This window comes from Arachis duranensis, chromosome 1 (assembly GCF_000817695.3).
Source record: "Arachis duranensis cultivar V14167 chromosome 1, aradu.V14167.gnm2.J7QH, whole genome shotgun sequence".
NCBI lineage: Eukaryota > Viridiplantae > Streptophyta > Magnoliopsida > Fabales > Fabaceae > Arachis > Arachis duranensis.
Window position 1 is genome coordinate 46,388,293 of NC_029772.3, and position 15,358 is coordinate 46,403,650.

Below are 15,358 nucleotides of genomic sequence, written 5' to 3' on the forward strand. Positions count from 1 at the left end.
AATGGAGGTTCATCCTTCCAAGTCTCATTACCAAATAACTTGGCATTTAGCTTCATGATTGCTCCTAGCTTCATACTTGCTCATCAACAGTGTCTTCATCCTCTTCAGAGGAAGAATATTCATCAGAGCTCATGAATGGCAATAGTAAGTTCAGTGAAATCTCTATGGTCTCTGTATGAGCCTCAGATTCCTTTGGTTCCTCAACAGGGAACTCCTTATTGGTCAGTGGACATCCCCTGTGGTCTTTCTCACTGTGAATCACTACCTTTTCACTCTCTCCAGGTTCGGCCATTTTGGTTATAGTTACGACCTTGCACTTTCTTTTAGGATTCTCTTCTGTATTGCTTGGGAGAGTACTAGGAGTAGTTTCAGAAAATCTTTTACTCATCTGACCCACTGACGATTGGATTTTTGCCGGTATAGAAATTATTAAGTAATCAATCGTAGTATAGTCTAAACCGACGCAAAATCCATCTTCAAACAAATCTACAATCTATAACCGAGAGTATTAGTCCCGAGTCGTTCTTCCCTAGGAATGCTACAAGGATGCATGCTATTGGTTAAGTGGTCTTTTGTGGTCTAAAGAATGTGGCCTAGAAGTGTTAATAAAAGGGAACAACAATCAATCAATAGTAAAAACCTTGGCCAAGGTTGAACATTGGAAGTTCCATCACTATAGTTTCCTTCAATTGTGATAACAAAGGAGTGTTGCTTCACTTAGTCAACCCCTAATTATAGAGGAAAGTCAAGTAAAAGTAACTAACTTGAGTCACAAGTCCTAGTCTTACCCTAGGGAATGTCTAGCTTTAGTGTACTCCAAGTCAATTAGCAATCCTCAATTCTTAATCAACAATTGACATCCTTTATTCAAGTGTCTCCAATGACTCAACCACTAGGCCAAGTGAGGGAATACTACTCCATATCTAAAGTTGGCATTTTCTCAAACACTTGGAGAGCAAGAATGAAAGACATAGTAAAATGGAGAGAAGAGAATTAGGATCAAAGCAATTCAATACAAGAGATTAACAACAATCAACAATGAACAACAATGAAAATGAAATCTTCAATGAATCAATAGAATCCAATAACAACAAAGTTGAATCCAAGACTTATAGGAATTGAACAATTACAAACACTAATGAGATTAGAGAAGAGGATCTACAACATGAACAAAGTAAATTGAGTGTTGTAATAGATCTCACCAAGGAATGGTTGAGAATTGAGAGAATGAAGATGAATCCTAGAGAGAAGTTGGAGTTTCTCTCTCTACAAATGTAACTAACTAAAAATATCTACCTAAAGATCTAAAATTAGTCTATGGATGTGAATGTGTGTCAATGTGTATCAATCCCCTTCAATCCTTGGCTCTTATATGCATTTTGGCGCCAAAGTTGGTTGCTGAAAACCTTCCAAAATCGCCAGGCACGTGTTACATTAATGAAGTCATGTGCCACCATCGGCGCGTGGGCGCACGGTACGCGTGCGCGTCCTTGGCCTGTTTCGTAATGTGCGCGCGAGCGCCTTGTGCGCGTACGCGTGCTTGGCTGAAATCAACTCTTTGGCTTTTTGTGCTTCTCTCCACTTGTATGCTTCCTTCCTTGCTTCCTTTGATCCATGCTTAGCCTATTTTAATCCTGGAATTACTAGCAAACACATCAAGGCATCTTATGGAATCAAAGAGGAATTAGAATTCATCAAGATAAGGCTTAAAAAGCATGTTTTTACACTTAAGCACAAATATGGGAGAGATAACAAAACCATGCTAATTTATAAGCTAAATGTGACAAAAGGTTATCAAAACACTCTAAACTCAATACAAAATAACCCGTCAAATTGGGGTTTGTCACCCACTTGTGCCTCCAAATTTTTGATGGAGGACCTTGTTTCATTCATGAAACTTAGAGTGGTATTAGATAGATCAGAGACTATGTTGGCTAAGCCAGAGAGGCTCTGCTCAGAATTCTCTGTCTATTGTTGAGAAGATGATGGAAAAGGCTTGTTATTGCCAAACCTATTTCTCCCACCATTATTGTTGTTGAAACCTTGTTGAGGCTTCTGTTGATCCTTCTATGAGAAATTTGGATGATTCCTCCATGAAGGATTATAGGTGTTTCCATAGGATTCTCCAATGTAATTCACCTCTTCCATTGCAGGATTCTCAGGATCATAAGCTTCTCCTTCAGAGGAGGCTTCTTTAGCACTGCCGGATGCAGCTTGCAATCCAATCAAATTCAGAGAAATCATATTGACTTGCTGAGTCAATATTTTGTTCTGAGCCAATATAGCGTTCAAAGTATCAATCTCAAGAACTCTTTTCTTCTGAGTCATCCCATTATTCACAGGATTTCTTTTAGAAGTGTACATGAACTGGTTATTTGCAACCATCTCATTGAGTTCCTAGGCTTCTGCAGGGGTTTTCAGATGAAGAGATCCACCAGTAGAATGGTCCAATGATGTCTTAGACAATTCAGACATACCATCATAGAATATACATATGATGCTCCATTCTGGAAGCATGTCAGAAGGACACCTTTTGGTTAATTGCTTGTATCTTTCCCAAGCTTCATAAAGGGATTCACCTTCCTTCTGCTTGAAGGTTTGGACTTCCACTCTAAGCTTGCTCATCTTTTAAGGTGAAAAGAATTTGGTTAAGAAAGCATTGACCAACTTGTCCCAAGAGTTTAGGCTTTCTCTAGGTTGTGAGTCCAACCATATTCTAGCTCTGTCTCTTACAGCAAAGGGGAAAAGCATAAGTCTATAGACCTCGGGATCAACCCCATTGGTCTTAACAGTATCACAGATTTGCAAGAATTCAGCTAAGAACTAATGAGGATCTTCTGCTGGAAGTCCATGAAACTTGTAATTCTACTGCATTAGAGAAACTAATTGAGGCTTAAGCTCAAAGTTGTTTGCTCCAATGGCAGGAATTGAGATGTTTCTTCCATAGAAGTTGGAAGTTGGTGTAGTATAGTCACCAAGCATCTTCCTTGCACCTCTGGGATTGTTGTTGGGTTCGGCTGCCATGTCTGCTTCTTTTTTGAAATTCTCTGTAAGGTCCTCTCTGGGTTGTTGTGCTTTAGCTTCTCTTGGCTTCTTCTTTAGAGTCCTTTCAGGTTCAGGATTGGCTTCAATAAGAATGTTTTTATCCCTGTTTCTGCTCATATGAAAAAGAAGAGAACAAAAGGAAGTAGTGGAATCTTCTATGTCACAGTATAGAGATTCTTTGATGTGTCAGAAGAAAAGAAGAATAGAGGAATAAGGTAGAGAGAGAATGAGAAGAATTCGAATACAGAGGGAGAGAGGGGGTTCGAATTATAAGTAGAAGAGAAATGTTAGCAAATAAATAGAAAGAGATGAGAGAGAGAGAGAGTATTCGAAAATTAAAACTAAAAAGATTTAAAAAAAGATTTTAGAACTAAAAAAATTTTTAATTAACTAATTGTTTTGGTTTTAATTAAAAAGAATAAGAAATAGTAATTAGTTGAAAAAGATTTGAAAATAATTTTTAAAAGATAAGAAGTTAGAAAAAGGATTTTGAAATTAAAATTTGAAGAGATATGATTGAAAAAGATATGATTTTAAAAAGATATGATTAAAAAGATATGATTGAAAAAGATTTGATTTTTAAAATTGATGACTTGACTAACAAGAAACTAAAGATATGATTCTAAAATTTGAAGATTGGACCTATCTTAATGAGAAATTAACAAACTTTCAAATTTTTTGAATCAAAACATTAATTGTTAGCAAGGATTTTTGAAAATGTGGAAAGATAATATTTTAAAATTATAATTTAAAACATAAAAATTTGAAAAAAAATTGAATTTGAAATGAAATTACCTCCCCTGTATCATCCTGGCGTTAAACGCTTAGGATGCTATCCATTCTGGCGTTTAACGCCTAGAATGCTACCTCTTTGGGCGTTTAACGCCCAGCCAGATATCCTGGCTGGCGTTTAACACAAGAATTCCTTCCTTACTGGGCGTTTTTCTAAATGCCCAGCTTTTTCCCTATGATTCCTCTGCTGTATGTTCTGAATCTTCATTTCTCTGTATTATTTACTTGAAAAGATATATTTTTATTTTTTTATGAGGAGAGAGAAAAACAACAAAATGACACAAAACATGAAAAATTAATATCAGAATAAGTAATGCATGCAAGAACACTTTGAATGTCAAGATGAACACCAAGAACACCTTGAAGATCATGATGAACATCAAGAATATATTTTTGAAAATTTTTTAAGAAAAGAAAGATATGCAAGACACAAAACTTAAAATTTAACACTAGACTTAAAATTTTCACACTAAACTTAAAATTTAACACTAGACTCAACAAGAAACACAAAATATTTTTGGTTTTTATGATTTTATTAAATTTTTTGTTTTTTGTTTTTATTTTTTATTTTTTTCGAAAATAAAAATAAAAGAGAGCTTAAACATAAAATAAAATTACCTAATCTAAGCAAAAAGATGAACCGTCAGTTGTCCAAACTCGAACAATCCCCGGCAATGGTGCCAAAAACTTGGTGCACGAAATTGTGATCACACTTTTCACAACTCCGCACAACTAACCAGCAAGTGCACTGGGCCGTCCGAGTAATACCTTACGTGAGTAAGGGTCGATCCCATGGAGATTGATGGCTTGAAGAAAGCTATGGTCATCTTGTAAATCTCAGTCAGGCGGATTCAAATGGTTATGAGGTATTGATAATTAAAAGATACATAAGACGGAAAATAACATAGAGATACTTATGTAATTCATTGGTGGGAATTTCAAATAAGTGTTTGGAGATGCTTTGTTGCTTCTGAACCTCTGCTTTCCTATTGTCTTCATCCAATCTTGCGTCCTCCCTTCCATGGCAAGCTGTATGATCCTCTCAGTGAAAATGGTCCGGCTACAGTCTCTGTACGGCTAATCAACTGTCAGATTTCTCGTCTCGGATAAAAAATACCAGGCACACTTGTTGGTTCTCACTTGTGCCGGAATAAGATCCATTAATCCTTTTGCACACTGTCACTGCTGGTGCACGAAATTGTGATCTCAACGGTGCCAATAACTTGGTACGCACAATTGTAATATCACTTTTTTTCACAACTTCGCACAACTAACCAGCAAGTGCACTGGGTCGTCCAAGTAATAAACCTTACGTGAGTAAGGGTCAATCCCACGGAGATTGTTGGTATGAAGCAAGCTATGGTCATCTTGTAAATCTCAGTCAGGCGAATTCTAATGGTTATAATGGTTTTTGAATATAAAGATAAATAAAGCATAAAATAGAGATAGAGATACTTATGTAATTCATTAGTGGGAATTTCAGATAAGCGCATGAAGATACTATGTTCCTTCTGCATCTCTGATTTCCTACTGCTTTCATCTAATCATTCTTACCCCTTTCCATGGCAAGCTGTATGTTGGGTTTCACTGTTGTCAATGGCTACCTCCCGTCCTCTCAGTGAAAATGGTCCAGGTGCGCTGTCACCGCACGGCTAATCATCTGTCGGTTCTCGATCATGTTGGAATAGAATCCAGTGATTCTTTTGTGTCTGTCACTACGCCCAACACTCGCGAGTTTGAAGCTCGTCATAGTCATCCCATCTCAGATCCTACTCGAAATACCACAGACAAGGTTTAGACTTTCCGGATCTCAGGAATGGCCGCCAATAATTCTAGCTTATACCACGAAGACTCCGATCTTTCGGAATGGAGGCTAAGAGATACGCGCTCAATCTAAGGTAGAACGGAAGGGGTTGTCAGGCATGCGTTCATAGGTGAGAATGATGATGAGTGTCATGGATCATCACATTCATCATGTTGAAGTGCAGCGAATATCTTAGAATAAGAATAAGCTGAATTGAATAGAAGAGTAATAGTAATTGCATTAATACTCGAGGAACAACAGAGCTCCGCACCTTAATCTATGGTGTGTAGAAACTCCACCGTTGAAAATACATAAGTGAAAATAAGGTAGACATGGCCGTGAGGCCATCCCCCAATGTCTAAGGACTAACAATAATCAAAGATGTTCCAAAGGCACGTCCAAAAGATTTCTTTACAATAGTAAAAACACCTATTTATACTAGACTAGCTAATAGGGTTTACAGAAATAAGTCTAAGTGCAGAAATTCACTTCCGAGGCCCACTTTGGTGTGTTCTTGGGCTGCTCTTGGGGTTAAATTCCAAGTTGTAACTTGTTTTTGGTGTTTAACTCTGGTTTGTGACGTGTTTCTGGCATTTTACTCTAGAATGCAGCATGGAACTGGCGTTGAACGCCAGTTTGTGTCATCTAAACTCGAATAAAGTATAGACTATTATATATTTCTGCAAAGCTCTAGATGTCTACTTTTCAACGCAATTTAGAACGCGCCATTTGGAGTTCTGTAGCTCCAGAAAATCCATTTTGAGTACAGGGAGGTCAGAATCCAACAGCATCTGTAGTCCTTTTTCAGCCTCCTTTCAGATTTTTGCTCAGGTCCCTCAATTTCAGCCAGAAAATACCTGAAATCACATAAAAACACATAAACTCATAGTAAAGTCCAAAAATGTGAATTTTGCATAAAAACTAATAAAAACATCCCTAAAAACTACCTAAAAATAATGCCAAAAAGCATATAAATTATCCGCTCATCACAACACCAAACTTAAATTGTTTCTTGTCCCCAAGCAACTGAAAATCAAATAGGATAAAAAGAAGAGAATATACTATAAATCTCAAAATATCAATGAATATTAGTTCTAATTAGATGAGCGGGACTTGTAGCTTTTTGCTTCTGAACAGTTTTGGCATCTCACTTTATCCTTAGAAGTTTAGAATGATTAGCATCCATAGGAACTCAGAGTTCAGATAGTGTTATTGATTCTCCTAGTTAAGTATGTTGATTCTTGAATACATCTACTTTTATGAGTCTTGGCCGTGGCCTTAAGCACTTTGTTTTCCAGTATTACCACCGGATACATAAATGCCACAGACACATGATTGGATAAACCTTTTCAGATTGTGACTCAGCTTTGCTAAAGTTCCCAGTTAGATGTGTCCAGAGCACTTAAGCATCCTCTTTTTGCTTTGGATTACGACTTTAACCACTCAGTCTCAAGCTTTTCACTTGGACCTTCATGACACAAGCACATGGTTAGGGACAACTTGATTTAGCTGCTTAGGCCTGGATTTTATTTCCTTGGGCCCTCCTATCTGTTGATGCTCAAAGCCTTGGATCCTTTTTACCCTTGCCTTTTAGTTTTAAGGGCTATTGGCTTTTTCTGCTTGCTTTTTCTTTTTTCTTTCTTTTTTTTCGCCATATTTTTTTCTTTTTTTCACAAGCTTTGTTATTCACTGCTTTTTCTTGCTTCAGGAATCAATTTTATGATTTTTCAGATCATCAATAACATTTCTCTTTTTCATCATTCTTTCAAGAGCCAACAATTTTAACATTCATAAACAACAAGATAAAAAATATGCACTATTCAAACATTCATGCAGAAAATAAAAAGTATTGCCACCACATCAATATAATTAAACTAATTTCAAGGATGAATTCGAAACTCATGTACTTCTTGTTCTTTTGTATTAAAAACATTTTTTCATTTAAGAATGGTGAAGGATTCATGGAATTATTCATAGCCTTAAGACATAGTTACTAAATACTAATGATCATGTAGTAAAGGCTCAAAACATAAGCAAACATATAGCATAAAACCGAGAAATAGAGAGATAAGAACAAGGAAGTTAAAGAATGAGTCCTGAGGGTGGCGCCTTCTTCTTGAAGGACCAATGGTGTCTTTGAGCTCCTCTATGTCTCTTCCTTGCCTTTGTTGCTCCTCCCTCACAGCTCTTTGATCTTCTCTAATCTCATTGAGAATGATGGAGTGCTCTTGGTGTTCCACCCTTAATTGGTTCATGTTATGACTAAATCCTTCTAGAGAAGTGTTGAGTTGTTCCCAATAGTTGTTTGGAGAAAAATGCATCCCTTGAGGCATCTCAGGGATTTCTTGATGATGAGCTTCCTCATGCGTCTCTTGAGATCCATGAATGGGCTCTCTTGTTTGCTCTATCCTCTTCTTAGTGATGGGCTTGTCATCTTCAATGAGGATGTCTCCTTCTATGACAACTCCAGCTAAGTTGCATAGATGGCAAATGAGATGAGGAAAAGCTAGCCTTGCCAAGGTGGAGGGCTTTTTAGCTACTTTGTAGAGTTCTAGAGAGATGACTTCATGAACTTCTACTTCCTCTCCAATCATGATGCTATAGATCATGATGGCCCGATCCACAGTTACTTCGGATCGGTTGCTAGTGGGGATGATGGAGCGTTGGATGAACTCCAACCATCCTCTAGCCATGGCTTAAGGTCCAGTCTTTTCAATTGAACCGGCTTGCCTTTTGAGTCTCTTTTCCATTGAGCTCCTTCCACACATATTTCCATGAGGACTTGGTCCAACCTTTGATCAAAGTTGATCCTTCTAGTGTAGGGGTGTGCGTCTTCTTGCATCATAGGCAAGTTGAACGCCAACCTTACGTTCTCCGGACTGAAATCTAAGCATTTCCCCCGAACCATTGTAAGCCAATTCTTTGGGTTTGGGTTCATGCTTTGATCATGGTTCCTAGTGATCCATGCGTTTGTATCGAACTCTTGAACCATTAAGATTCCGACTTGTTGAATGGGATTGGAGAGAACTTTCCATCCTCTTCTTCTAATCTCTTGTCAGATCTCCGGATATTCGCCCTTTTTGAGCTTAAAAGGGACCTCAGGGATCACCTTTTTCTTAGCCACAAATTCATAGAAGTGGTCTTGATGGGCTTTTGAGATGAATCTCTCCATCTTCCATGACTTAGAGGTGGAAGCAATTGCCTTCCCTTTCCTCTTTCTTGAGGTTTCTCTGACCTTAGGTGCCATCAATGGTTATAAAAAAACAAAAAAGCTATACTTTTACCGCACCAAACTTAGAATGTTGCTCGCCCTCGAGCAAAAGAAAAAATAATAGAAGAGGAAGAAGACGAGATGGAGGAGAGGGAGAGTGGTGTAGGTTTCGGCCAAGGGGGAGAAAAGAGGGTAGTATTGTGTGAAAATGAAGAAGGATGGAGGGGTTTATATAGTGGAGGGAGAGGGGTTTGGGTTCGGTCATTTAGGGTGGGTTTGGGTGGGAAAGAGATTTTGAATTTGAAGGTAGGTGGGGTTTATGGGGAAGGGTGGATGGATGTGATTGGTGAATGGGTAATGGGAAAGAGAGATTGAGGTGATTGGTGAAGGGTATAGTGTTATTGGATTATGTGAAGAAGAGAGAACTGGGGTAGGTGGGGATCCTTGATTAACCCCATTTGTAGGGTTTATCTTGTATTGATTTTTGGGGATTTTATCACCTTTTACCCACATTTATTCAATGAAATAGCGTGGTTTTGTATATTCTCCTTTAATTGTGCTTAAGAGTGAAAACATGCTTTTTAGGTCTTAAAATAGCTAAACGTAATTTATCTTGATTCCATTAGATGCCTTGATATGTTTGTTAAGTAATTTCAGATTTAGGAGGCAAAGATTGGATCAAGGGAATGAAGAAAAAGCATGTAAAGTTGGAGAACTCATGAAGAAATGATGGAACCAAAAAGCTGTCAAGCCTGACCTCTTCACACTTAATTGACCATAACTTGAGCTACAGAGGTCCAAATAATGCGGTTTCAGTTGCGTTGGAAAGCTAACATCCGGGGCTTCAAAAAAATATAAGATTTGCCATAGTTACGTCGCGCATAGGGGCGCGGACGTGCACGGTACACGGACGCGCCGATTGTGGCACATGACCCATTTAATGCAACACGTGGCCAGCGATTTTAGAAGCTTTGTGGGCCCATTCCAACACATTTCAAATGCTATTTAAGCCAAGGATTGAAGGAGAATCAACATATTTTTTATTATTAGTCATAGTTTAGTTTTAGAAGTAGTTAGAGTTAGAGAGAGAAGCTCTCTCTTCTCTCTAGAATTAGGATTAGGAATTAGGGTTAGATTAGGATCTCATAGTTCTAGGTTTAATTCAAGTCTCCTTCTACTTCTACCTTCAATTGATGATTGCTACACTTTGGTTCTTCTTTCTATCCCTATCCTCTTGTTGTAATTTCTCTTATTTTGTTTCTAGGTTTTGTAATTGAGATACTCTTGTTCTCTTTGTTTTCTTTTAATAATGCAATTTGAGGTAGTTGAGTCACTAGTGTCCAATTGATTGATAGTTGATAGCCATTAACTCTAGCCTTCATTAATCTAATTAGTGGAAAGCTAGGATTTATGGACTAGGATTGATATAACTCACTTGACTTTCCTCTGTTAATTGATTTAAGGATGACTAAGTGGGATTAATCCTTGCAACTACCATACTTGTGGCTAGTGATAATGATGAAGACCCTTGACAACCAAACCTTGCCAAGACCATTTTGTTAATAAAGTTTTCTTACCATTTACTATTCATATTTCTCATCCAAAACCCCAAAATAAACAAGTCCATAACCAATAACAAGAACACTACCCTGCAAGTCCTTTGAGAGACGACCCGAGGTTTAAATACTTCGGTTTATAGATTTTAGGGGTTTGTACTTGTGACAAATAAATTTTTGTATGAAAGGATTGTTGTTGGTTTAGAGACTATACTTTACAATGAGATTTCATTAGTGAAATTCTAAATCGTCAAAAATCCAATCATCACCGGGTGCAAGTTATGCATATGCCCAGTCATATAGTTTAACTTGGCCTGAGTGTTTATGCTGAATTCTTCTCGATGCAGTTGCCTTCCTTCGTTGAGCACACTGAATTCGTTGAATGCTTTCATCTGGTTTATTTGGCATTGGTTGAGTTCTTGAAGGTGTTTTTCCTGGCCCTCTTGTCTTTCGGACACTTGACTGATGGCTTGGGTGAGTTGGGAGTAATGTTCCTGTTGTAATTCCATTTGCTGTTTCTGCCACTCTCTTTGTTGATCCATCCAACTAGAGAGTAGTTTTTCTTGATGATCCATCCTTTGAGCTTGGACATGTAGTTGCTGTTCCTGTCCCTCTATATAGCTACTTGCCATATACTCAATGGCTTCCTTGATGTGAAACAGATTTATATTGGTTGGATCAAATTGTCCTTCTTGCTGGTGCCCTGTTTGGTGAGGTTCTTCTAGGTGGGGTTCTTCTTGTGCAGTTCTTTTCCCTATCCGAGGTCTTCTTTGTTGTTGAGCAGGTGTCACATAGTGTATGCATTGAAATGTGAGTAACCTTCCAGGATTTACCCATTGTGGATTGTTGTCTTCGAACACCACCTTGGCTTTCATGCATAGTCTCAGGATGGTACTGGGGTACCAAAGTCTAGCACCCGGATCATTCTTCTCGGCTGAATCCTGGATTCCTTCAGCTATAATCTCATGCACATTGATGCTTCCACCCTTCACTAGGCAATGTACCATGGTGGCTCGAGCTATATTGACCTCAGAATTGTTTGCGGCTAAAAGGATAGACCTCCTCACTAGCTCAAACCATCCATTGGCTTTTGGGATAAGGTCTCCTCTCCTAATAAACCTCGGCCTCTTGTCCAAGTATCTCTCCCAATTAGACCCAATAACACACATATCACTCACGATTTCTTCAAGTTCATCTTCATCGGGAGCATTACTTATTATTACTTGATAGCTAAGCTCATCAAAATGTGGTGATATCAATTGAAGAGTCCTTGTTATAGCAGTGGGGCTGAAGTCCACCTCTGTTCCTCTTACATAACTTTTGAAGGTGGGGGCCCTAGTGCTGTCTTCTTTGACTGCATTTGCATAGAACTTCTTGATGAGGTTTGCATTTATCTTTGTCTCTGGATTGGTGAGCTTTTGCCAACCCCTCTGTGCAATCTTTTCTCTATTTTAGGGCACTCATCCTCATTGAATTGGAATGTCAACTCTGGCAATATTTTCTTGTTCTTGATTCGTTCATATTCAAGCTCATGGAAGGCAGTTTTGAATCTTCCGGCGTTGAAAGGAGGTTGTTCTATAGGCTCCTTTCCTTTTTGGCTCTTGGAACTTGATGATGCCATGCAAGATGGTTGATGAGTGGTTGCGGTTCACTAGACGTGGCTAGGAGAGTGTGTGAAACTTTTTGGAGGAGGATGAAGTGTGTGTATCCGAGAAAAGAAAGGGAGAGGAATGAGAGTAAGAAGTGTGTACGGAGAGGTTGTGTGAAGGGGTTTTTATAGGAAGATGGCAAATGATTGAAGGGTGTGGATTGATGGTGTTGTTTGATAGTGGACGGTTGGGGTTTGGTATTGAATGAGCACAAGGATCACCTCTTTTATGAGGGTCTTGGTTTGGTCTCCAAAGCTATCCAACTCCCAATGTTGCATGGCAACACTTCCAAAGATATTCCCCTTGAAGACAAGTGTGAGATTTCCTTGGTATAGTGGCCAAATCTCCCTTCCTTAATTGTCCTATCAAGTACCATCAATATCCCTTTTGATTCCCTATATTCGAAAAAAAAAGAATGCAAATGGTAAATTTGAAATTTTCGGTGGGAAAACTTAAGGTGTGAACTAGCTAAAAAAATATCTATCTTTTTCTTTTATTTTTAAATGACTAAATGCTTTCCATGAATGCAAATCAATCAACCACTAAATTTCCCATGCATGCAACATTGGTACACCAAACTTGTTTGTGATCATATGGTGCAACAAGTTTGGGGAATAATTTTACCTCATAAAGTGTGTTCAAGCTCACTTGGTGTGCCTTGAACAAACTTATCATGTACTATACGCTGCATGTAAAGGGGTCTTATATTGGTCGTCAAAATTGATTTAAAAATCCATGAAATTTGCCTTATTACTACTATTAGAAATTAAAGGAAGAGGGCATAGAACATGGGTTGCCTCCCATGAAGTGCTTCTTTAGCGTCATTAGCTTGACGTTTGGTCCTTGTCAAGGTGGCTGATAGTGCTTGAAATCCTCCCCCATTGCAGTGAACCTATGTCCATTGGCCTTGTTGATAAGCTCCATATGCTCTAGGGACAAGATTTTGTTGATGGTGTACACTAGAGGCAGCTGGGATGGAATAGTGGGGAGGTGAGGTGGTATAGATGGGAAGTATGTAGAGACCACTTCATCTACTGGCGAGAAATCTTCTGTAGGTATTTTCTTGTTTTTCCATCCCCTTGGGACTTTTTTTCTTGTGTTCGTTGATGCCAACTTGTTCCTTGTGGTTTCCTTTTTGAGAATGGTTTTGTTGTCTATTTCATGTGATTCTGGTGGGTCTGGTTCCTTTTGGATTACACTTGGCTGTTGCTCCTTCTGATCACATTGGTTGTTAACCACAGGAGGCCTTATGTGCGGTGCTTGTGCTTCCTTGTTTGGCTCCTCCATCAGCTCTTTGTTATCATGATCTACTTCTTGTGAGAGGTTAAAAACATTGAAAGTGAGCTGATCATCATGTATTCTCAATACTAGCTCTCCCCGTTCCACATCTATAAGTGCTCTGGCTGTGGCTAAGAATGGCCTTCCCAGAATGATGGGGTAAATAGGGTTCTCATCCATTTCCAGGACAACAAAGTCTGTGGGGACGAAGTAGTTTCCAACCTTCACTAGCACATTCTCAACCACTCCTATTGCCTGTTTTTGAGTTTTGTCAGCCAACTTAATGATTACATCTGTGGGTGTTAGCTCATTAATTTGAAGCTTTTTCATGAGGGATAGAAGCATTAAGTTGATGCTCGCTCCCAGGTCACAGAGTCCTTTATCAATCATTATTTTTCCTATGGCACAGGGAATATGAAAGCTCCCTGGATCCTTCCTCTTTGTGGGTGGCCCTGGTTGAATGAGAGCACTACAATCCATATTCATCTTTATTGTTTGTCCACCTTTCAATGAACTCTTTCTGGCTAATAGCTCCTTTATATACTTTATGTAGAAAGGCATTTGCTGGAGGGATTTAATAAATGGTATATTTACATCAAGAGATGCAAACATGTCGAGGAATCTTGAATACATTCTCCCTGCTACACCACCTTTAAGCCTTTGGGGAAAGGGTGCATATGGGTTAAGTGTCTCCTTCTTCTTCAGCTCTTCCTTGAGTGTAGGTTGAGGTGCATGGCTCCTTTCTTCCTGGTTTTCCTTTTGATTGTCTTGGAGGTGTTCTACTTCATTCATACTCCTCTCATCACTTGTGGTGATCATCTTACACTCTTTCCACCTTACTTTCTTTGTTTCTCCTCTTGGGTTCTTCTCTGTGTCACTAGGAAATCCATCAGTGGGTTTGGAAATTTGTTAAGATAGATACCCTACTTGGGACTTTAGTCTCTTGATGTTTTCTCCTTGGTTTTTGATATTGGCTCGCACTTCTTCCTTGAACACCTTGTTGTCTTGGACTTCTCTACATAAATCTTCAAGTAGAGTCTCAATTTTTGAAAGTCTATCCTCTGTTAGTGATTGTGGGTTGAGATTAAGTGGTTGAGAAGGGTGGTTAGGTGGTTGTTGATAGGGTCTCTGTGAGGTATGTTGGTGAGTTGCATTACTGGTGAGTTGCATTACTGTTGATTTCCCCAACCAAAGTTGGGGTGATTTCTCCATCCAGAGTTGTAGGTTTTGGAGTATGGGTCATGGATTTGTCTAGGTGAATTTCCAACATATTTGACTTGTTCCCAGTCACCTTCTTCCCCTATATTCACTCTTTTTTGAGTTGGTGATGACGTGATGACTGCTGCAACTTGGTTTTCCTCCACCTTCTTGGTGAGATCTGCTAGCTACTTGGTGATCATCTTATTTTGAGCTAGCAATGTATCCATGTGGTTTAGCTCCATTACTCCTCGAGTGTTACTTCTTTCAGAGGCATAGAAGTAGTCATTCTTAACTACTGTTTCAATGACATCTATGGCTTCTTCAATGGTTTTCTTCTTGTTTAGAGAGCCCCCTGATGAATGATCTACAGCCTTCTTTGACTCATAGGAAAGACCTTCATAGAAAATGTGAAATTGAACCCATTCATTGAACATATCTGGTGGGCATCTTCTTGTTAAGTCCTTGAACCTCTCCCATGCCTCATAGAGAGTCTCACCATCTTGTTGCCTGAAAGTCTGCACCTCATCTCTCAGCCTGTTGATGAGCGGATAATTTATACGCTTTTTGGCATTGTTTTTAGGTAGTTTTTAGTAAGTTCAAGCTACTTTTAGGGATGTTTTCATTAGTTTTTATGTTAAATTCACATTTCTGGACTTTACTATGAGTTTGTGTGTTTTTCTGTGGTTTCAGGTAATTTCTGGCTGAAATTGAGGTACTTGAGCAAAACTCTGAAAAAGGCTGAAAAAAAAAAGGACTGCTGATGTTGTTGGAATCTGACCTCACTGCACTCAAAATGGATTTTCTGGAGCTACAGAACTCCAAA

The 15,358-nt window shown here is 38.8% G+C and overlaps 2 non-coding genes across 2 annotated transcripts; both read left to right on the forward strand.

The window, feature by feature from the left end:
• Window positions 1-2,511: 2,511 nt before the first annotated feature.
• Window positions 2,512-2,619, forward strand: LOC127742878 (small nucleolar RNA R71). The gene has a single exon (XR_008004242.1). It is a non-coding gene; the product is annotated as a small nucleolar RNA R71 (small nucleolar RNA).
• Window positions 2,620-14,964: 12,345 nt separating this feature from the next.
• Window positions 14,965-15,071, forward strand: LOC127743237 (small nucleolar RNA R71). Its single transcript, XR_008004623.1, has one exon. It is a non-coding gene; the product is annotated as a small nucleolar RNA R71 (small nucleolar RNA).
• The last annotated feature ends 287 nt before the right edge of the window (window positions 15,072-15,358 follow it).